The 24,140-nt window shown below is 41.2% G+C and overlaps 1 protein-coding gene across 2 annotated transcripts in view; it reads right to left on the bottom strand.

Annotated features, from left to right (window-relative positions):
- Positions 1 to 3,047, bottom strand: part of SESTD1 (SEC14 and spectrin domain containing 1) — a 143,110-nt gene extending 140,063 nt beyond the window's left edge. The window contains exon 1 of one of the 2 annotated variants that reach the window (XM_077883277.1): positions 2,900 to 3,047. The gene's annotated coding sequence lies outside the window, so the exon portion shown is untranslated. The remainder of the gene's footprint in view (positions 1 to 2,899) is intronic. The other variant, XM_077883276.1, reaches the window with a different exon arrangement.
- Between the last annotated feature and the right edge of the window lie 21,093 nt (positions 3,048 to 24,140).

Genomic DNA, 24,140 nt, shown 5'->3' with positions numbered 1-24,140 from the left:
GGGGAAATGTAAATGCAAACCACAATAAGATACCACTTCATACTCACTAGGATGGCTATCATCAAAAAGACAGTATTAACAAGTACTGGAGAAAATGGAAGCCTCATACTTTGCTAATGGAAAGGTCAAATGCTACAGCAGCTATGGAAAATAGTTTGATAATTCCTCAAGAAGTTAAACAGAGTCATCATATGATCCAGCAATATCACATCTAAATATACACCCAAGAAAACTGAAAACATATCCACATGAAAACTTGTAAATGAGTGTTCATAGCAGCATTACTCATAATAGCCAGAAAGTGGAACGAACCCAAATGTCCATCAACTGATGAAAGGATAATCAAAATGTGCCATATCCATACAAAAAAGATTATTCAGCCATAAAAAGGAATGAAGTAGTGATACATACATTAATATGGATGAATCCTAAAACTACTATGCTAAGTAAAAGACACAAATGGCCACGTATTTATATGACTCTGTTTATATGAAATGTCCAGAACAGGCAAATCTCTAGAGAGAAAAGAGACCAATCGTTGCGACGTGTGTGTGTGTGTGGGGGGGGGGGGGGGGAGGAGAAAGAGTGACAGTTAATGGGTATGGGGGTTTCTTTACGGCATGATAAAATTATTCTTTAACTGGTGATGACGTTTGCACTACTTTGGAAACATACTAAAACCACTGAATTGTATGCGTATAATAAGAATGAATTCTACGGTATATGAGTTACAGCTCAACAAAAGAAAAACTGTAATGGAAATTTAAGTGTCTGCTCCTTTTCATTAGTCAATAAGCTACTTTTCTCAAGAGGCTGTTCCTGTAGCTCTTAACAGCTATGAAAGCTCTTTGAAGTTAGATGTTACACAGGTGAATGGCAGTTTTGGTAAAGTAAAACTACTAATCATGTTAGAGAAACTTTCTACGGATCAGATTAATTTGTATAATTTTATTTCTTCAAAAGAAAAGTCCCTATGAGTTGCAAGTTTGTTTTTAGGGAGTAGAAAGAGCTTCAAGAAGTCTTTATAGAGTACCCTGAAAAAAAAATGTAAAAAAAAGAAAAAAGAAAAATGGTCAGAAGGTAACAATCTTTTCTGCTTTTTTAATTAGTGGACATTTACTTTTTTAGATATGCCCGTGCCCATCGATCAACTAAAATCCAAGCACACGGAACTCTGCGATCTCTTCCACCTTCCCTGTTCCGATCTGCTGTCACTCTGCTAAATCCATCACCAGATCCTAATGTCCACCAACTACTCTTTCCTATTATTATTCTCAGGGGTTAAAATGCTTAGCAAACTCTTTAAACGTGATTGATTCATTCCCTAATGTTGGGGAATGTATACAGCAAGGCCCAAATTTTCAGATTAAATTTAGTCTAGACTGCTTGAATAAATAAATGGCAAAATGATTTCCTGGAGCTGGGGACAGAAAAACCATCTATAGAGTCGTGTCATACTTTCTAAACCCATTTGGGAATCTTTTCATGTATTGAGTCACGGGATAAAGACAGTCACCAACTTTTGTCCACAGAAAGTATGATGTATAAAAGCTTCCTGGTTCTAGAACAAAGAAGCATTTTATTGCTCGAAGCAAAAGTAAGGTATTTTCCTTCCATTTAGTATTGTTATACTAAAATAGCAATAGCAATGAAACCAGCGAGGTAACAGCATGATCAAGGTACGTGAATAAAGAACAAATAAAGAACAAATAAATTGTTCTTTATTGCGTATTCTTCCTTGTGGGGGGAGGAAACAGTTCTTCACACCTAAGAAGCCCGAAATCATGCCAAAGAAAACCATTATGGATAAATATTTTCCAAAACGGGGATATTCTGTGTGGCAGTTTTATTTTTTTTTTTTTTTTCCTGAGTGGCAGTTTTCATTTGGGAGTTTGCCAACCTACGCCAGGACATGTCGTGGGCATACCTGGCACGGACAAAATGTGCAGAAAAAAGAGGTGATAAATATTTTCCTGAATGGAGATATTCTGAGTGGCAATTTTTTTTTTTTTCCCCTGAGTGGCAGTTTTCATTTGGGAGTTTGCCAACCTACGCCAGGACGTGTCGTGGGCACACCTGGCACGGACAACATGTGCAAGAAAAGAAGTGATAAATATTTTCCCAAATGGGGACATTCTGAGAGGCAATTTTATTTTTCTTATTTTATTTTTTCCTGAGGGGCATTTTTAATTCGGGAGTTTGCCAACCTAGGTACGCCAGGCCCAGGCCGTGTGGTGGGCACACCTGGCACGGACAGACTCTGCACGCAAGAGGCTGACCCGTCCCACAGCGGCTCCGCGCCGGTCCCCTCAACGGCGCTTCCAACTTCTGGGGTGAGGTCGGCCTAGGGGACAAAGATGTCAAAGCCCCGAGGACACCCTCGGCTCGTCAGAGCGGCGTCGAGGCCCGGCCGCGCCCCCGCGAGCCCGCCGGGCTGCGGCGTCTCCCCGCGGCAGCCTGCCCGACGCCCCGGGCCCCCGTCCTCCCGCCCTCGGTGACCCCTCCGCAGGCCTGAGGGAGGCGCAGCCCGCAGGCCCCGGGGAGGCGGCCACACAAAGGCGGCGGCCGCCGGCGGGGTCCGGGCCCGGAGGGCGAGACCCGCCGCGAAACCGGGACGGACGCCCTGACCTGTTGCACCCGGCGGGTCCCCTTCACCCAGAAACGAACAAGGGCGCTGGCGGGGGGCGGCGGCGCGGGGACGGAGGCCGCCCGCGGGGCTCCCACCTCCGGCGCTTTGTCTGAGGCGGCGGGGGCGGCGGCGGGGCGCCCCTCCCTCAGCCGCGCGCCGCACGCCCGGGAGCAAGCGCCCCCCGCCCCCGCCCCCGCCGCCGCCCCCCGGCCCCGGGCCTGCGCGCTCCTCCCGCCCGGGCCGCCTGGGCCGCGCGGCCGCCACACTCACCGGCTGGCGCTGCGGACGGCCGCCGCCTCCGGGCGCGGCGGGGAGGACGCGGGGACGCGAGCGAGGCGCCGACCGAGGCGGACGGCGAGGCGGGAGGAAGGCGGGCCGGGGGCGGGGCGGCGGCGGAGCGCGGCCCGGCCCCGCGGAGCGTCAGGCGGCGGCCCGGCGACCTCCCCGCACCCGCGGCCCGACCCCGCGCGCGCTCCAGCGGCGGCTGCGCGGCGACCCCGCCCGGCGGGGAGGGGGCGGGGGCGGGGCCTCGGCGCGAGGGGCGGGGCCTGCTGGGGGCGGGGCCTGCTGGGGGCGGGGCGAGGCGCCGGCGGCGAGCGCATCCCCCGCCCCACTCCGGGGACCCGCGAACCGCGCGTCGCCGCGGGAGACCCGGGGAGCGCTGCCCCCGGGTCCCGAACGACGCTCGGCTACTGGGCGGCTTGCCAGCCGTGGGTCTGATCTGTCCTCAGCCTCAAATACGTGGGTTACAATGCGTGGCCTCCAAGAGTTTCAAGATTCTGACACCTACCCCCACCCCCATCCCCACCCCCACCCGAGTCTGAGAAATGAAGGCCTCTGGGGGGCGGGGGCGGGGGCGGGGGTGGGTAGGGAATGGGATGGATGAGGGCAGTTGGTTTCCTTTCGGGGATCTCTCCACTGGGCAGCCCCACAGTGTATTCGCACGTGGCCCTCTGATCCTGGCCGCTTCCCCATCTTCAGCATCCCTAGTTATTTTTCTACCAAAAGTACCGACCTCGGAGTCCTCGTTCTTGTGATTTTATTGCGCAAATCATCTTCGTTTCCTGAACTCAGTTCCAGGGAGTCATGGGCTAAGGCACACAAGCTCGGGGCGGCCACAGGGTCCCAATCCCAGGCCTTCCCTATCGCTCACTTGAGCACCTAATTCCATTGATAAAATCTTGTCGTTCCAGCAACTAGAACCAAATCTCTCCCCCCGGTAAAGTGCTCTGATTTGAAATCCGGTGGATGAAGTCTTCCTCTTAATTCTGTGATTTCTGATCTGTTTCCACTACATCAACCTCTTTACCCCTCACTCTGATTGCACGTCTCTGATTGCACGTCTGCTTCTGTCCGAGGGGACTGTCCGAGAAGGCTCCAAAACCACAGAGCATCCCTCTTTAAAATTCTCCCGGGGCTGTCCACCTGGACGACGAGGTCCAAGCTAATCACCATGGTATACAAGGCCACTTATGACCTGATCCCCAGACCTCTTCAGCGCCAGCTCTGACTCCCATCACATTTCACACACAAATGCAACAGACTGTGTCTCAGTATCTCCCTCCATTATCCCACCCGTCTAAAATCCACCCCTCATTTAACCAGGATTCCTACTATCCTTTAAGATGATAAATGCATCATTTGCTCCTTGGAATCTTTCCTGACATCCCCCTCTTTTCTCCACACCCACATGCTCACCCTATGCACTTGCACTGGATTAAATACTCTTCCCTTTATGACTTCATGGAATCTTTTCTCTCTTCCCTATGACTATCCTTACTACTTTTTTTCTTTTTTCCCATTGCTTTGCTTGGGGGGTCTTTTGTCACTAGCCTGAGTTCCTTGAAAGGATATATATTTTTGTCTCATTCATTTTTTGGTTCCCAGACACAGCACAGTGCTCAGCACCAGGAAGTTTCCCTTTAAATATTTGTTGCAGTTTGACGTCATTCATTCCAGCAAATAGATGCTGAGCATCTTCTCATCAGGAGAGAAATACAGTGCAATCCAGTCCCTGCCTTTCTTAACCTTCCACAGTATTCTGTTCTTCCTTTACTAGGTGGCATTCTCTACTTATCATTTAAAACCCTCTCCTACTATCGCGCTCACGTTCTTTGCTTATTTTAATAAAGCAAGAGCATGCCAAACAATCCACTACAACAATTCCCAAACATCTCTGCCCTTCCTCTTTCCATACCCTCTAGTTCCACACTGTATTACCTAGTTAATAGATAAGGGATAGCTGCTGTAACAGAAAAAAACAAAAACAAAAAACAAAAAATAAACATTAGGTTATAAATCCAGAGAATGAAGTTTGGGCACCATTTTTTCCAATAACTACTAAATTAATGAACATAGTTCAATCACTTAAACTCACTAGGCCTCTCTTATAACATTCCTTTGGCTCTATGATTAGCCTTAATTTTTAACATTTTGTTATTAAGGTAAGCATATCCTTCTTAAATAGTGTATGTATAAATTGAGGGATGACCAAATCCTTGCAAAGTAGCTGTCCAGCATATGCTTGAACTCCAAGTGATAGGGAACTACTCACTACTTCACAACAGGATTCATCTTTGAACAGTATTTCTAGTCTTTACATTGAGCTGAAATGTGTCTCCTTATAAATTTGTAGGTAGCTATGAGTATTGGTAGGAAATACTACTGGATTTAAGTTCCAAAGTGGTGTAAACCCAGTTATATAACTTCCTAACCGTATGAACTTGGACTAGCACAAAACAACTCCAAGGATGAGTTTGTTCAGCAGTAAAAGGGGAAAACATAAATATGAATACAATGTGTATTAAAGTGCCCAGTGAATCTGAATCTAGTACCTTGTACTGAGTACAGAACAGTCCCATTACCATTCCGTACATAGCCTTTTAAATGTTTGAAGCCAGCAACCCTAGCACACGACTTCCCAAACTATGCTTCCCTCTCATGCTCCCGGCATCTCCTCCACGCATTCTCATCTAAACATACCCTACTGCCTCTTAAAATGTGGCATTTGGTACATTTGAGTCCAATAATCCAGGTATGAAGAGAGTACCAGTAAAGTACAATTGTCTACAGTTTTATGGATATTTCAAAATCCAGTTTGATACCACAATAACATTCTTCTATTATAGCACACTGTTCATAAATATCATGTTTTTGCCAACTAAAAACAAAAACATCCCCAAATCTCTTAGAAGTCTTTAACACATATATAACTATAAAAGCATTTCTCCTTCACCCTGTATTTGTGCATTTTGTTTTTGAAGACCGAATGCAGATCTTTGCCTGTGCTCCCCTTAAATATCACTTTGGAAGTTATGTACAAGGAGCCCCTGCCAAAATAGAAATTAGCGAAAGGAGAATAACATTAAAAAAAATATATTCAGTGAAGGGGACAAAAAAAATCCCAAAGACACTCTTAAGCCACAAATTCCCAAATTCCTAATTTCTCCCCTACAATTTCCCTCAGGTTTTTCATTAAAAGCCACATTTAAGTGTCATCTAAAATAACTTTTCATACTCATCTTCTTTTATTTTTATAATAAATGAAAGTTGAAAATGAGTAAGGGACAGGCGGGGCTAGGTGATCGGGCTCACGGAAATCCCCCAAATGCGAAGGTGTAAGGAAACCAGAGATAAGAGAACAAACCAGACCACCTTGCTGGAGGTGAGGGGATCTTTTTTTATGACAGTCACCTGTGACCAACAAAGAATAACCAGACCCTAAAAAGAAGCAAGCCATTAAAGACGTTATCAGTAGTCCTTACTCAAGCCAAGACAACACTAGAATGATAAGGCCACAGGTTTCTTGGCCAGTTCTAAATAAAAGACTGTCGGTGGGGCCTACATTGGCAACACTATCAGGACTCCTCTCACTCTTGAGAGCTTTTTCTGTTTCCTTGCTTAATAAACTTCTATTGCTTTACTCATTCTCCTGTGTCCATGTGTTTCCTTCTTCAACTCTGTGAGACAAGAACCTAGCTCTCCTGCTTCACAAACACCTTTTATGTGTGTGTATTTCCCACACATTATTCACTGGAACTTCTAAAGAATTCACTGAGGAAAGGCAGACCAAGGCCTCATCCCACCAAAGCTCAGCAGGCTTAGGTAATTTGCTGAACAGTCAGTCTGCACCAAAATTGGCTTCTTGGAGAAAGTGCCCCACCCACAGCCCCTGCTGGCGGGGAGGCCGCAGGCAGACCAGTTGCCTGTGTAATCCCTGAATCACTGCTGATTACTCCTGACCCATAAACAGCTGGGGCACACCCATTCAAAAATGACCTAGAGGAGAAAAAAAAAGCAACCCAAAAAAGCTGGTCCAATCAGACCAACTAAATCCAAAAGGAGACACAGAGGGTGCCCACTGGTGAGTAGGGTCCTGCCAGAGCAATGTCAGCCAATGACTAAACACAAAACATTAGGGCACCTGGGTGGCTCAGTGGTTGAGTGTCTGCCTTCAGCTCAGGGAGTGATCCGGGGTCCTGGGATCGAGTCCCGCCTCCGGCTCCCCGCAGGGAGCCTGCTTCTCCCTTTGCCTGTGTTTCTGCCTCTCTGTGTGGGTCTCTCATGAATAAATAAATAAAATCTTTAAGAAATAAAATAAACAGAAAACATCTATTCACTACACATTCAACTCATGTATCCAACAAATATTTATTAAACGTCTCCAGTCTAGATGCCAGGTATACAGTATGGACAAATTATATAAAAATTCTGCCTCTTAGATCTTGCAATCTGGTGGATGGGACAGGCAATACACACAATAAATAAATCAAAGAGTATATTAGAAAGTGATAAGTGTTGGATAAAACAGGAAAGGGGACTAGGACATGTAAAGAGTAGGGTATCACTCTTAATCATGGGAATAGGAAAGGCTTCACTGAGACTGTAGTATTTGAGCTAAAGCTTAAAGGAGATGAAGCACTGACCCTGTGGTAAAGAAGACATATATAGGTGAAGCTGAGGGAACCAACTGGTAGTGGGCTGATCACGAAGCAGACAATGAAAGAATAGCAAAATCAGGCAATGCATAGAGCAAGGCATTCAAAATCCTTGTGGAAGATTTTTTTTTTTTTTTGAGATTTTATTTATTTGAGAGAGAGCAAGAAGAGAAAGGGCACGAGCAGGGACAGAGAGAGAGGGGGAGAGGGGCAAACTGTCTCACTGCTTAGCAGGGACCCCTATGTAGGATTCCATCCCAGGACTCAGGAGATCATGACCTGAGCTGAAGGTAGATGCTTAACTGACTGAACCACCCAGGTGCCCCTGGGGAGTATTTTAAAAAACTGAGGGTGGCTAGAGGGGAGGTGGGTAGGGGGAAGGGATAATTGGGTGATGGGCATTAAGGGAGGGCACTTCATGCAATGAGCACTGATGTTATAAGCGACAGATGAATCACTAAATTCTACCTCTAAAACTAATTTGTAAAAATACAGATTGTGTGAAAACTAAAAACAAAAACAAAAACAAAATCTAAAACAAAACAACACAAAAAAAGCCCAAAAACAAAACAAAAATATACAGATTGTGTGGGTTGCCTGGCTGGCTTAGTCCATAGAGCATGTGACTCTTGATCCCTGGATGTTAATTCGAGCCCCACATGTGGTGTAGAATCTATTTTTTTAAAAAATATGGATAGTGATAGAGAGAGGGAGACACCATCAGCAAAGTCTTTGGTCTAGTCCATATGGGGCAGTGTCCTGATCACTTTGTTGTTAAAAAGAATCCACCCCACCGGGGTCCTGCTCGCTGGTGCTCTCTCTCTCTCTCTCTCTCTCTCTCTCTCTCTCTCTGTCTCAAATAAGTAAATAAAATCTTAAAAAATAAATAAATAAAACACTTCCCACATGATTGGGATGTTTAGCAGAATGGGAACCCATGCTCAAAAGAAATGTCTACCAACCAATGCCTTGGGTTCTGAACACTTCAAATTCTCTTCCAGAAAACCCAAAGCAGTGTGCGTCCCTTTTCTCCTAGGAAGCTTCCTTGTTCAGCTTTTCTGGTATTCCTGGGAAAGCTGATATCCATGGATGAGATTGCAGTTATTCTAATTTGCATATGTGTTCTTTACAAAACCAAAAGAACAAGAACCAAATCCCAAACCTATTCCCTGAGGGCACCTGTTTGGGTTTCTGTATCTTGTAATCCAAAATTGCCCAACATATTACCACAGTCACAAAGCTAAGAGATGGTGGTGCTGGAACCGTAGCACTGGGTTACTATGCTTCATGCTGCAACTCTTACCTTTAGGGGCAGAACAAAAATGGAAATCTGGGGGTATTTCTTTAACATTTCAATATCAGCATTTGAAAAATTGCCAAAATATTGTATTTTAAAATCTGAAGGTGTATAACATTTGTTTTAGGAATGTATATTTAATATATTATTGAATTTTTAAGAAAAATATCTAATAATTTTATTTCAAAAATACTGAGTATTCAATTTATCAGTTTTTACATTTGACATAATTTAAAGCTCAGAATTTCTCTTTCATTAAGGAAGTTAAAAAGACCTGTTTTTGGTTTTGTTTTTAATATACTTTCATGGTCCTAAAGTTATATAAATAACATTTTTAAAGGTGGTTGCTGTTGTTGTTTTTGACCACCTGTTAGTTCATTATCTAGGTCAATGTGTTTGGGGTCCTTTATACAACAGAACTTCTTCAAAAGCCAACATAGTTTGCATTCCCTTGTGTCAGGTAGGTTTTTCTTTTTCCCCGGTTACACTTTCGCAAAATGTGTTTGGTAAACAGGCCAAAGAGTGAAAAGTAGCATTTGACTTTTTTGTAAAATCAGCAAATGCCTTTCCTAACAAAACTGACTTCTTTTTCTAGTTGTTGAGTCATAAAGTTTTTTTTTTTTTTTAAGATTTTTATTTATTTATTCATGAGAGACACACAGAGAGGGAGAGAGGGGCAGAGACACAGGTAGAGGGAAAAGCAGGCTCCATGCAGGGAACCTGACGTGAGACTCAATCCTGGGTCTCCAGGATCACGCCCTGGGCTGAAGGCGGCGCTAAACCACTGAACCACCCGGGCTGCCTGAGCCATAAAGTTTTAAAGCTGGAAGAGACCCCCACCTATTCCAACACCTTCATTTTCCTATGACTTAGAGAAGTTAAACAACATACCTGACTCTAGAGTTCATTAACAAAACATCAAAAACTATAATTTAGGCCTCCTGACCTAGAGTAGTTGGTATAAACTGAAAGCATTTGAATATTTGCAGGATCATCTGTCTGTGTAAATAGATGTGGTGCATAGTTTAGACATAGCACAAGTTTATCTCTTAAACATCAGTAGTGCTTTAAAACTATTAGAAATAACAGAAAATGAAATAAAGTTTCAGGCTAAGGAAAGGTTCTAATTTCAGCAATTTACTGTCCCTCTTAATTAATATAAATTTTGTAATAGCGATTAGCAAAAGGAGACAGAGTTAAAAACAAATTGCTCAGGTAAATTGTTTTAGATGCTTCTGGCAACACACAATACATTACATAATAGAACAAAGTAAATTGACTATGCCAATTTTTATAGTTCTCTCCAATAAATTTTCTTCCAATAAGTACCATTAAATGCCACTCTGTTATATTCTCAAATAAGGTGTTCCTGAGTCAGAACCCTTTGTTTCCAAGTATCAAAGCCATTTTTAACTGGATTGAGATGAAGTCGTCATGGATTTTTCTGGAACAATACTGTGGATTGTCTGGAATAATAGTGAGGTAGTTCAAGTGCACTAAAGGAAGAATTGCATTTGTGAGTGTCCAAGTAGGCAGTTAATTAGGTTCGAACAGGATACCTGGAGGCAGCACTGAGGAAGTCTTGGCCAGCTGTCGGGAAAGTCAGACCTACCCTGGCAGCACTCCACAAGAAGCCAGACCAAACCAGACAGGCCCAAGTTGGTGGGTGCCCTGACAGGAACCCCTGACCAATAAGGAAGAAAAGGAATGGAAATCTTGCTTCCAGAGAAACCCCAGCCCCAAGTAATGAATATTCCATCCACTAATTAACAACCTTCAGTAAGAGATAGAATCCCGACCCCCAGGGCCTGCAGCTCTCACATCTACAAAGTGCACTTTTGCTTTAATATATTTTCCCATCTGTGTCACTTGTCTGCTGTGTTGTGTGTCTGTCCTTGAATTCTTTCTCATGACAAGACCAAGAACCTTCAGCTGTTTCTTTGGGACGGGCTGGGTGGAGGCCTCAGGACCCCAGGGGGTCTCCCCAGTTCACTTGGCAACGTGGAAACCTCAGAGACCAGAGCAGAGACCCAAGCAAAGTCAGCATCTTCCTCAGCCTCTTCTGTGAAACCTGTTTCTCTGTGACTTGCCTTCAATCTGTCCAGCAGCAAATCCCCAGTCTGTTTTAGGCTAGGTGGAGAAGAGTCCCAAGTAGTACTGGGTGTACATCTTCCAGCTGACAGATACTTCATGTAGAAAAATATCAGGAGTGGCCAATATTTTTGGTGAAATGAATGTTCAAACACTGTGAACAGTAGAACAAGTTTGGTCTGTGGGGTAGAAGGCTGGGTATCATACCTGGCAGCTCCTTTCATGGGAGGAAGTCTCCTACTAAGGAGACAGGGGCATTCCCAGGTAAGGGGGAGACAGGAGTACTAGGCCAGCTGAAACTGTAGTTATTCACTGCAAAATGTGTGCTTCTCTAAACCTCACACTAGAAAGAAGATTTTTATGAAATTTTTTATTACCTACTCAAATATTAGAATTGGAAGGGATGCCTGGGTGGCTCAGGGGTTGAGTGTCTACTGTTGGCTCAGGTCATAATACCAGGGTCCTGGGATCGAGTCTTGCACTGGGCTCCCCAAGGGGAGCCTACTTCTCCCTCTGCCTGTGACTCTGCCTCTCTCTCTGTGTCTTCATAAATAAATAAAATAAAATCTTTAAAAATATATTAAAATTGTAATGTAAAAAAATTACTTCTAGCCTCCTCATTTTATGTTAAAAACCTATACTCAAGTACCCTTTTTCTGGTTTGTTGATGCTTCTTTAAAACCCTAGCCTAAGGTAACCTGGGTGGCTCAGTGGTTGAGCATCTTTGGCTCAGATTGTGATCCCGGGAGCCTGGGATTGAGTGCCACTTGGGGTTCCCCGTGGGGAGCCTGCTTCTCCTTCTGCCTAGGTCTCTGCCTCTGTCTCTCATGAATAAATAAATAAAATCTTTAAAAAGGCAAAACAAAACCCTAGCCTAGAAAAATCCTTCAGTTTATTCATGATTATGGTAGGAAAACACAATTTTGCTTGATCAGAACATTTTTACTTATTACTTGCATTATAAGTCTAAAAATTTTAGATCTATAATTATTTTATTCAAAGCTGAAGAGGCAAAAGTACTTGATTGCCAAATTCAATCAGCATAGTGAAATTTAAAGAGTAAATTTAAAGAGTATTAGTGAAGTTACAGAGAAGGTTCTTTAGTTTCTGTTACTTGGTATTTCAATATGGGGCTAGGTCCTAGTTATTAGTAAGACGGAAAAGAATGTTAAAAACAAGCTCGGTCCAAGTCATAAGGTTTACTTTGTTTTTCTAATGTGTTCCAGTCATCAGCCTGAATACAAAGGTCAAGAACATTTACCTCAGCGATCAAGCAATGTGTTCAGCTCTAGACTCTAAAATCTGAGGCCAGAGACAAAGTCGTCCCTCCTAGCTTCAATTCTCTTGTGGTCAGAAACGGCTCTCTTGTTTATCTACATTTTTTTTTTAATCCTATGTTCTTGAACAAAACAGGGACAAACCACATTGAAAAATAATCTCCACCCATTGTCATGCTCCCTCCACCAGGTCACTGTGTCCAGCTACTCTGGAGAGGGGTGTGAAACTTGTCTGTGACTCCAGAGGCTGAATGGAAGCTCAGTAGAAGTCCCATTGCATCCAGTCCGAGGCGGCCCTAACCACACAAAAGCAAAGAATTGATCTGGTCGTGGGATAGAGTGGAAAATGGAAAGAATTGCCTTTTGTATCAGTCCAACTTTTCCTCTCCTTCTGAATAAAACATGATTATGTAACAAAGAGCCTTTAAACAATTTCTTTCTTTTTTTAAATTGGCAATTGGACAAATACAGATTGTGTCATCCTGGGTTAGAGCCACTTCTTAGGGTGTGGAGTTACTTGATTCCGGCACTGTGGATCAGTGTCCTCAAAACATGTGACACAGCTAGCTAGGTCCATGGCCCACTGATAGTATCTGAAATTTATGGGGGAAAAAGGAAGGCTTGTTTCTCTTTGGAAACTTGAAGAAAGGAAATCACAGAGGCGGCCCTAGTTGATCCTTTTATTTCCAAAAGCTTAACTTCTGTGTAAAACTTATGCAAATAAACCAACAAATATATTCTATCGTCATTCTTAAAGGTGGAAAAAATTATAGTCTAGACTTCTCCATTTAAATGATGGCAGATTTGGGGCAAGAGCTGTTGCTGCTGCTCAATTCACACTCCTGAAAGACAGTCTTACATGTCACATGGTTGCAGGTATTGTGCCTACAATCCTCTTGAGGGAGTGTCCTGCTCTGGAACAGTATTTGGAGACTGTGTTCCTTGTTATATACAGCTGTGTCATTTTAATATCATATGGCCAACTTTTAAGCATTTTACTTGGAAAAAAGGTGAGAGTGAAAAGAAAAGTGGGAAAAGATGTTCAATGATTAATTTGTTCATAAAGCAAGAAAGTAGTGCCAACACTACTTTGGGGGCCTCAACAATGATGAGGACACTGTGAGTTTGCTCTTGGTCTGGTTGGTGCATACTCTAGTAGGTACCAAAGCAACTAGGTAGTTACTGGAATTGTCATTAAATTCTCTGCAAAAATGTTACCAAGACCCAGAGGACTCATTGTCAAGGTTTCTATCGAAGGCTTTGTGGGGGCCTTGATGATTAAACTGAGTCTAGTAGAATCAGCACTGTCTAGGCTGGGAGGAGGGAGAGACAGAAGAGTGTATATAGTGGCTGCGAGGCTCTGAAAAACCACACTAATTGGCAGAGAATTTCGAGTATTCTTGCTGTGGCTGCATGAGCAGAGAGAGGATCGTTTAAGGCATGGAAATGTGGGCCGCGGGTGGAAAATTCAATAGCCTGCAAGGCCTGGCAGGTAATGTAAATGATTGAAGAAGGCTAGTGGGTCTAGCTGCAAACGCATTTGCTATGAGTGCCTGGACGGCTCACTAGAGGACACAAAACTTCTAAAAAATATTGCATGGAATTATATTTACCTCCCCAAATGTTAGAGGTTGTCTCTTCCCATAGCCTTGTCAAGATGGGGATTTAGAGATGTTTTTCATTCGTTAAACGAATATTTACTAAGTGCCTTCTAGGTGTGAGCTATTTGTCTTCAGATTGAGGATACAGAAGTGAATAAAACAAAAATTTCTTTCCTCGTGGAACTTATATTCTAGTGAGGGGAACACGGACAAAACAGATAAAGAAGTAAAAGATGTAGCTGTCAGACAAATGCTATGGAGAAAAATAAAAGAGGGGCAACCTGTAGAAAATGGGAGATAGGTGGAATTTTAGATACAATAATCAGGAAAACCTCACCAAGAAGGTAGCCATTTGATCAAGACTAGGGGATGTGAAAGAGGGAGCTATGCAGACATCTATAGCAAGAGCATTTCAAGCAAAAGGAACCAACTAATCAAAGGCCCTGAGGTGAAATCACACCTGCCTGGGAAGTGTGGTTAAGGGGAACGTGGAGAGAGGGAAAGAGATTATGTAGGATCTTTTAGAGAATTGTAAATGCTAAGGCTTTTGTTCTGAGCAAATTGAAAAAGCTTTCAGTGGTTTTGAGCAGAGGAGTGATAGGTAGGCTTTGTATTTTTAAAGACTCTGGCTGCTGTGTGCAAAGCTGAATGCCTTGGGGGAAGGGTAGAAGCAAAGACCAGGTGGGAGGTGAGAGCTGCTGCTGGGGACAGAGAGGGGCTAGGCCCAGGGAGAGGACAGCGAGAGTGGGAGGAGTGGTTGGATTCTGGTTATATGGTAAAGGTAGGGCACCAGGACTTTCTGACAGATTGGATGTGGGGTGTCAGAAAAAGAGGCATCCATGGATAATTGGGGGTTTTGGTCTAAGCGATTAGAACAATAATATTCCACATACTTTAGGGGAAACTGTGAGGGTAAGCAGTTTGGCTGAGGGGATGGGAAGAAAGGCTTAATGATTTAGTTTTGGAAATGCTAGTTTTAGATACTTCTCAGATGATAAACATAGGTTTAGAATAAGCAGCTGGATATGAGTCTGGAGCTAAAGAAGAGGTCTGAATTAGAAATATACATTTGGAGGGCAGCTTGGGTGGCTCAGCGTTTTAGCGCTGCCTTCAGCCCAGGGCGTGATCCTGGAGACCTGGGATCGAGTCCCACGTCAGGCTCCCTGCATGGAGCCTGCTTCTCTCTCTGCCTATGTCTCTGCCTCTCTCTCTCTCTCTGTGTGTCTCTCATGAATAAATAAATAAAATCCTTAAAAAAAAAAAAAAAGAAATATACATTTGGAATTTGTTGGTGTAACCTCTCCCCACAATGAGGTTGGAGAAAAACCAAATAAAAGTATTTTAAAAAGGAGGGAGTGATAGGGCACTTGGGTGGTGTAGTCAGTTAAGTGTCCAACTTTTGTTTTGGGGGCAGATCCTGATCTCAGGGTCATGAGATAGGGCCTGGCATCAGGCTCTGTGCTGAGTGCAGAATCTGCTTGAGTTTCTCTCTCCCTCTCCCTTTGCCCCTCCCCCCATTCTCTCTCTCTCTCTCTCTCTCTCTCTCAAATGAATACATCTTAAAAAAAAAGAGGCAATGATCGATTTTGTCAAATGCTACTAATAGGGCAAGTTTATTAGTCAGGATTCCCTGATAAATAGAACCAATGGGATGGTGGATATATAGATAGATATTATATTACATACAATGTTAGAGAAAATGTCAGTCCTTTGTTCTATTCAGGCCTTTAACTAAATGGATGAGGCCCATGCACATTATGGAGGGCAATATGCTTTATTCAAAGTCCGTCTATCATCTATCTATCTATCTATCTATCTATCTATCTATCTATCTATCTGAGTAGGCTCCATGCCCAATGTGGGAGTCAAGCTCATAACCCTGAGATCAAGCATCGCATGCTCTATGACTGAACCAGCCAGGCACCCCCAAAGTCCACCAGCTTAAATGTAAATCTCATCCAAAAACACTTTCACCAAACATTCAGAAAAATGTTTGACCAAATAGCTGGGCACTGTAGCCCAGCAAAGTTGACACATAAAATTAACTATCACAGCAAGTGAGATAAATCTGAAAAGTGGCTGTTGTATTGAGCAACATGGAGGTTATTTGCAACCTTAGGAAGTAGTTTTGATGGAATGGTCGAGGAGAAACCTGGATTGAAAGGAGTTCACAAAACAAAAAAAAAAAAAAAAAGAAAGGAGTTCACAAGAAAATGAGAGGAGGTCCTCTTCTGGTATAAACCAAAAATGCCATGTACTTCTGGACCATAGGATCCAAGGGAAAGAAAGAGCTAGGCGCGCAAGATGGACAACTGATGGAAAGCAGCTTTCTTACGAAGCCAGAGATCTAAAAGGGATAACAGTGGTCTCAGGTCACTAGTGGGATATTTGGCTCCACACGGAAGAGAAATTTGGGAAAAACACATCCTCAATTTATTAATATCAACTAAATGAGAGTTATTAATCACTGGATATAAAAAACATAAGCAAATTTTGAGCATATCAGAGAAAACACACATCAGATCTACCCACAGGGGTTTCAGATATTGGACTTACCAGACAAAGAATATGAAAATAATACCCATTATGAAATGTTTAATAAAATAAAAGATGAGCAAGTAATAAGAAGCTCTCCTGTAAGACCAGGCATATTTGAAAACAAACCAATAAGGCTTTTAGAAATAAAAAATAGAACTGTTAAAAAAAAATCTCGACTGGTTAAAACATGTATTAGGCCCAGCCGAATAATAGTGTTGATAAACTAGATGCCAGATCTAAGAAATGATATAGAACGCAATACAGGAGATAAGCAGATGGCAAATATGAAAGACTAATAGCTACGGAAATAGTCATATGAGGTTACTAGGGAAGGAGAAAGAGGAAGCCCATTTACTCCCCATGCCTAGCACCAAGCAGGCAAGCAGAAGATAAAACCCATGTAGTTCATATACACCAGCACTGATCCACCAAATTTTAGATGGATCTGATTTCTATTTCCATTTTGGAGGGAAGTTGGGAGAGAATTGAGAAAAAGGCAGGGCCAACAGAAGTATCTCATGTGAGTTACCAGTGATAAATGTGATGTGTAAACAGTGGGACCACTGACAATGCACAGGTTTTAAGAAAGGACGAGAGGGATGCCTGGGTGGCTCAGTGGTTGAGTCCCTCCCTTCGGATCAGGTGGTGATCCCGGAGTCCTGGAATTGAGTTCCACATCTGGCTCCCCATGGGAGCCTGCTTCTCCCTCCGCCTGTGTCTCTGCCTCTGTGTGTGTGTGTGTTTCTCGTGAATAAATAAATAAAATCTTTAAAAAAAAAGGGGGGGTGGCTAGAGTTTTCCTGTACAACTAATCTTGCCATGTGACATCAGGATTGTCTCCTGGGTAGTTTCTTCTTCTGTGCCTACAAATATACTTAAGTTTCTATCTATTTATAAAACCCAAATTCAAAGAATCCTTTCAAGCTATTAACTTCTCTTTCCCAGTCAGTGGCAACTTTCCAGTCAGTGGCAACTTTCTTGGGGAAAAAGAATCAACTAGACTTGAAATGATTATTTGTTCGCTATCCATTCATCACTTTCTGCCTCCCCACTTAACCAACTGAAACAGTTCTTTCAAAGTTAACAATGACTACTTATCATATTCAATGAATTTTCTTCCTCTCTTTCCTTTTTATGGGACTTGATACCCTTACACACTCATTTCCTTCTTCTTCTTCTTTGTTTTTGCATTTCCTTCTTTCAGTCAACAAACATTTACTCAGTTTTTACTAATCTAGGCCCTGGAGACAAACAGATCAGATGGTTCTCCGATGTCAAGTGATTTACTGCCTATTTATCAAAGAAGACAAGGGCACAATGAAGTGAAATAAAACACTAAAAGAAAAAGCACAATCACAAATAAGGAGTATTCACTTCCCAAGGAGGGGAGGAGGGTAGTCAGGATAGGCTTTACAGCTGAGTCTTCTTGAAAGAATGTGTGTTGTTAGGTGGATGGGCAAAGATTATGGCATCATTTGAGGCAGAGGTAGCACATGAGCAAAGATAGAGAGGCGTGGAGCATATCTGTATGTCCTCAGGACCAAAGAATCAGAATTGGCATTAAAGCTAAAATGACAGGAGATGAAAAATCATGGAAGGTGGGGCACTTGGGTGGCTCAGTGGTTGAGCCTCTCCCTTCAGCTGGCATTATGATCCCGGGATCCTGGAATCGAGTCTCATATCCAGCTCCCCATGGGGAGACTGCTTCTCTCTCTGCGTCTCATGAATAAATAAAATCTGAAAAAAAAAAAAAAAGATCATGGAATGCTTTGAACCCATTCACAGGAGCATGGACTCTTATCTTAGGGGCACTTAGCAGGGTGCTAAAGGGATTCTGTTTTTTCCTTCCTCTTAGTGTATGTGCAATTTAGAAATAACCCTCTTACAGGAGGCGGGCTTGGAAGGTTATAAAGGAAGGAGGCCACTTAGGAAACCTTTCAGCTCTGAGTGAGAGAGGGTGAGAGTCTGAACTAGAGGTGGGTCAGGCAGGTGTGAGAGATGGTGAACTGAGTGAATGACAAGTCGCATCAGGAGAGAGAGGAGCAGGTTCTCAGAGATGTTCTCAGAGATGAGGAGTGTTGGCTGGTTGGGCATCACAAAAGGTGTCTACTCCAATTGATGACTATCAATTTTTTGGCCCTCTTGTTTTTGTTATTTTTATAATACTGATTATTTTCCTCATTATACAATACACAACTTCCATTGCAGATGTAAGAAAAGCCACCGGAGCTGATATAATATCGACATCTGATGATCTAGATATTATAAAACATTTTTAAAAATATTATAAAACATTTTCATATATGAGCTATGCATATATGCACATCCCTCAAAAACTGTTTAAAATCTATATAGAATTTACATCCTGCTTTCAAAATGTGATTATATACTGAGTGCTGCTCTTCATGAGATGATCTTTGAATATATCACTTTAATGCCTGCACAGCATTTAATCCTATTAATGAACTATATTTACCTATTGATGAACATTAAGAATGACTTCTGTTTTGCTATCAGATATAGATGAACATCCTTGCATATCACATTAGATTACTCTGATTTATTTTCTTGGTAGAAATTCCTGGAAGTGAAATTACAGCATTCAATTTATGAACAATAATAAAGTCTCTTGTCACATATTGACAAACTATTTTTTGAATACACTGTCCCAGATGATGTTCCCATCAGCATTGAGAATTGCACTAAAGATTTCTTTTCTTTTTTCTAGGCATATAGGCATAGGTTGCTTCTTTTAATTTGCATTTCCAGAATCACAAGTTAATAATGCATTCATTGGAAATTTGTATTTTCTTGTTTTGTACATTTTTCCTTCATGTTCCTTGATTATTTTTCTTTTAGAATTTTTTTCTTGGGTTGTATTAGTTCTTTTTTTTTTTTAAGATTTTATTTACTTATTTATTTGAGAGAGAGAGAGAGAGAGCAAGTGGAGGGAGGTGTGAGGAGCAGAGAGAGAAGCAGACTCCATGCTGAGCACAGAGCCTGACATGGGGCTCAATCCCACAACCCTGAGATTGTGACTTGAGACCAAATCAAGAGTTGAACACTTAACCTCCCGAGCCAATCAGGTGCTCCTTGATCTTGGGATCCCTGGGTGGCGCAGCAGTTTAGCGCCTGCCTTTGGCCCAGGGCGCGATCCTGGAGACCTGGGATCGAATCCCACGTCGGGTTCCCAGTGCATGGAGGCTGCTTCTCCCTCTGCCTATGTCTCTGCCTCTCTCTCTCTCTCACTGTGTGGCTATCATAAATAAATAAAATAACATTTAAAAATTTTTTAAAAAAGTATATTGATCTTTTTTGTCTGACATGCTTTTTTGCAAATATTGATATATATAGCTTTGGAATTATTTTATAGCTAAATGTATTTATTTTTTCCTTTGGAACCTTTGCTTTCCTCTCAAACACTTCTCTTTCGGTGTCTGTGATATTGTTTTATCCTGCTTCCTACTCGTTGGTCCATTTCTCTAGGGTGTCTAGCTGGCACTTCTTCCTTCTTCAAATAGAGGCATCTGTCATGGTCTTTGGCCTTTCTCACTCACTGTCCTTACACTCAGAAAGCTCATCTATTCCAAATGTTTCAGTCTTTATAAATATCAACTCTTTTTTTTTTTTTTTTAAGATTTTATTTATTTACTCATGAGAGACACAGAGAGAAAGAGAGGCAGAGACACAGGCAGAGGGAAAAGCAGGCCCCATGCAGGGACCCTGACGTGGGACTCAATCCCAGGTCTTCAGGATCATGCCTTGGACCAAAGGCAGGTGCTGAACCACTGAGCCACCCGGGCTGCCCAATATCGACTCTCTTAATCTAAACAGTTTTTTCTGAATAATATATGTACATCGTATCAAGTTCTAAAGTATAAAATCGTATACAGTGAAAATTAAGTCTCTTTTTCTCCCTGATTGTTAGCCTCTTTATTTCTCTCCTAGGAGGCAGCCAATACGACAGCCTCTTGTGGAGCTACCTAAGAATATTCTATGCATTTACAAATATTCATGCAAATATTAGCAAGCTATATACATTGTTCTACATATTACTATTTTCACTTCACAGTAGATTTTGGAGATCTTTTCCTGCCAGTACACATGAGACAGCATTGTATTTCATTATGTGACTATTGCATAACATTTTAAACCAGTCTTCTAATGCTAAATAAACATTTAGTCTGCTTCATATCTATTACGATCTATTATAAACATTATTTTGTGCTTATAGGATAAGTACTTAGGACTAGAATTGCTAGATAAAAAAATATGTTCATTTGTTATTTTAATTAATTGTTGTAAAATCTCCTTTTATTAAGGTTGTACCAATTTACAGCCCCTCTATCAATGCTTGGTAATTGTGTTATAAAATTTAGAGAGTTTTGCCAATCTGACAGGTGAAAGCCTCTCATTGCAGTATTTAATTAGGTAAGGATTGTTGTCTTTTCATACATCTAAGAGAGATCTGTATTTTTTTAGTAAACTATTTTTTATATTTTTTTCCCCTTTCATTCCTATTTTGCATTGAATAGTTGGTATTTTTTCTTACTAATTTATAGGAACTGGCTTCTGATATATGTTACATAATTATGCCTCAATTTTTACATAGGATGATTTTGTGTTTTATTTTCTGCAGAATTTCTGTAGTTATTGTGTAAATAAATATACCATTTATTATGGCTTCTGAGTTTGTGTTATGTCTGGAAAGGTCTTCCCATGCTGTTATTATTTAAGACAAAAATTTCCAGTGTTTTATTCTTATATGGAGTTATTTTTATATCTCGGTCTGATCTACTGGAATTTATTTGCATGCGAAGTGAAAAGTAAGAATAAAAAAAACCAAACTTTTTTTCTTACTAAGTGCTATCCACTCTCTGCAATACCTTTTGTCAAATAATTTTACTTTCCTTCCCAATTTGAAGTGCTATTTTTATCACCTTCTTAAGTTTTGCAGTCCATTTCTGGATATTTTATTATGTTATACTGATGAATGTGCTCCAATCTATTTTAATTTCCATAGTTTTATATTATATTGTAGAGAGTCCCTTTTAATTTCTCTGTTCTGAATTTTTCCTGGCTATCATTGTTTATATATTTTTACATACAAACTTTAGAATCATCTTGGCTAGTCCTAACATTTAGGAATTCTTACTGTTATGTTGATTGCAGTCAGCTTAAATTTACAGATTAATTTGGGAAGAATCAACATCTGAACGATGTACAGGTCTTCTTTGTATCCCCCAGTAGTGCTTTTCTTGTATAAATGATGAACATTTATTTTAAAGTTTATTTTCATATTTCATCTTTTTATTCTAACATCTAGTATATCTGTGCAAATTGCTTTCAAATTGATATCTCTACTTAAAGCTTTTAGAAGCACCACATGTATGTGTCCAACTATATTTTAGATATTTCCACTTAAAAGTTCTACTGTTATTTTATTTTATTAGTTTTTGAAGTAGACTCCATGCCCAGCATGGAGCCCAGTGCGGGGCTTGAACTCATGACCCTGAGATCAAGACATGAGTTGAAAAGAATTGAATGCTTAACCAACTGAGCTACCCAGGAACCCCTGCTGTTATTTTAAACTCAACAAGTTCCAAATTTGAAGCATCATTCTCCACAGCCAAAGTGCAATCTGTCTACTTCCGTTTTGTTACCAGTGCCTGGTACGTAGTAGGTTTTTATATGTCTTCTGAGTTGAAACACTTGGATGTGTGCCTCCTCTCTTTGCCTCTACTTCTCTCTCTCTCTGCTACACACACACACACACACACACACACATACTGAGGATCAGATACATCACTTGTGGAGTCTAGTGCAAAAAGAAGTTGGAGGAGGAGGAGGAGGAGGGGAAGGGTCCCTGGTTGAAAAAGCAGGAAAAAGTATTATTAAAGGTACTAAAAATAAAGCTTCTTCCTTATGGATTGTACTTCGACACCTGGTGAATATCCTCTTCCTTGACAACTTCTTATCTGATGATTTTAGTTTTTTAATGATCATTTCCTGAATCATTATTACATTTGAGGTAACAAAATGGTATTCTTTCACCTTTAGACAACAAAAAATTTTTTAAAAATGAATCTTTTAGGAGCTTCAATAACAAGAACATATTTTTTCTGAAGAGAATGAGAATATGGCACTCAGGGCTTTAAACCCAGGACTGAGATTTCAGCAGAAAAGCAAAGAAAAGGCTATAAAGTAAGAAACACACCAAGAAGGGGTCTCTTTCTTCTAAGAGCTGTCTTGCATCCCAGCATGAATAGTAGCCATTTCTTGCTAAATCAAAGCTGTACTCTTGAAGAATTGGAAGTCCTTGGGTGAATAAAAAACAGTAAGGATTTAGGACAAGGGTCAGCAAACTATGACCCATGGGCCAAGTCTGGCCCACATCTTGCTTTTATAAATAAAGTTTTATTGAAATAAAGTCATGTTCAATTTTTTACATTGTTTATGCTGCTTTCTCACTACAACACCACATTTGAATAGTTGCAACAGAGATTGAATATCCTACAAAGCCTAAAATATTTATTATCTGGTCCTTTACAGGAAAAGTTTGCAGAGCCCCAGTAAAGACTATTTGCAAGTGTGTGTTTGGTATGATGTAATACTTTTCCAGGCTTGTAGGGAGAGGTCCCAAGCAAATAAAGATTGACACAATTGAGAAGATGAAGCCCTGTCAGTGAGACGCAGTAAAACCTATTGCTTAGCACTGACTTTTGAGCCAGTCTGTCTGGGTTCAAATCATGAGCTTATCACCTATTAGCTGTGTGACCTTAGGCAATATTCTGTGCCTTTGCTTATTGTATAATGAGGATAACAATCATACCTACCTGATAGGATTGTTGTGAAGATTAAGTTAGCACTTACAGACCTCCTGGACTACCATCTGGTACATAGTAAAGCTCATTAACAGTTATTATTATGATAAGCAATGATGACAAATTTTTTATTTCTTAAAGCATTTAAGAGAATAAAATGGAGAAATGTTTATTGAATTAGTGCTCTGATAATCAAGATAAAGTGGAATATGTCTGATGATGGCCCAGGTGTAAGGAGAAATTGTGATGTATTTGGAAGACCATAGGCAGAGATCTGTCTGGTTCTGGTTAGGTAAAAGGACAACAGACATAAAATGCGACTTAACCTCTGAAGTAGAAGGAAAACTACTAATCCCATAATTGAGTACTTGTTTGTATTGCTAAGGCAATGTGCCACTGTAATACTTTTGATCTTTTTTAAAGAATTATCATTTGCTTATTTAAACAGTATCTGATATTTGGTTGAAATCACTGGAGGAGCCCAGGTTTCTCTTTATAAAGCTAACTTTGTGAAATTTAAATAGAATTATAATAATTAAAATCCACTCATTGTTTGTGGATATTACTGGCTTTAAAACTGGAAAAATATCTCCCATGGTTTAATATGATGGGTGTGCTGATTCTCTGTTGTTTTTCAGCCTTACTCATTAACTTAAAATGTGCTACACTCTGCACATTACAGGATTCTGTTAATTGATTTATTTATGTGTGTGCGTGTGTAATTGCATTTGACCTTTTATGAATATAAAATGTTTTTTAGAGAGCTGAAAGCACTTTACATACATATAGCATCCGTTAATTTGAAAACTACATTCTAATGTGGGGAGAGAATTCGTGACTTTTATTTCCATTTAAAAATTTTAAAAGTGAAAAATAACACCTTGTTCTTCTTTCTAGCTTTCAAATCATGCTTGAAGCTATTAATGCATGTAAATTAATGCATGTA

The sequence above is a fragment of the Canis aureus genome, chromosome 34 (genome assembly GCF_053574225.1).
Source record: "Canis aureus isolate CA01 chromosome 34, VMU_Caureus_v.1.0, whole genome shotgun sequence".
In the NCBI taxonomy this organism is placed as follows: Eukaryota; Metazoa; Chordata; class Mammalia; order Carnivora; family Canidae; genus Canis; species Canis aureus.
The sequence above is the reverse complement of the archived record's forward strand: the minus strand, read 5'-3'. Positions and strand labels throughout refer to the sequence as shown.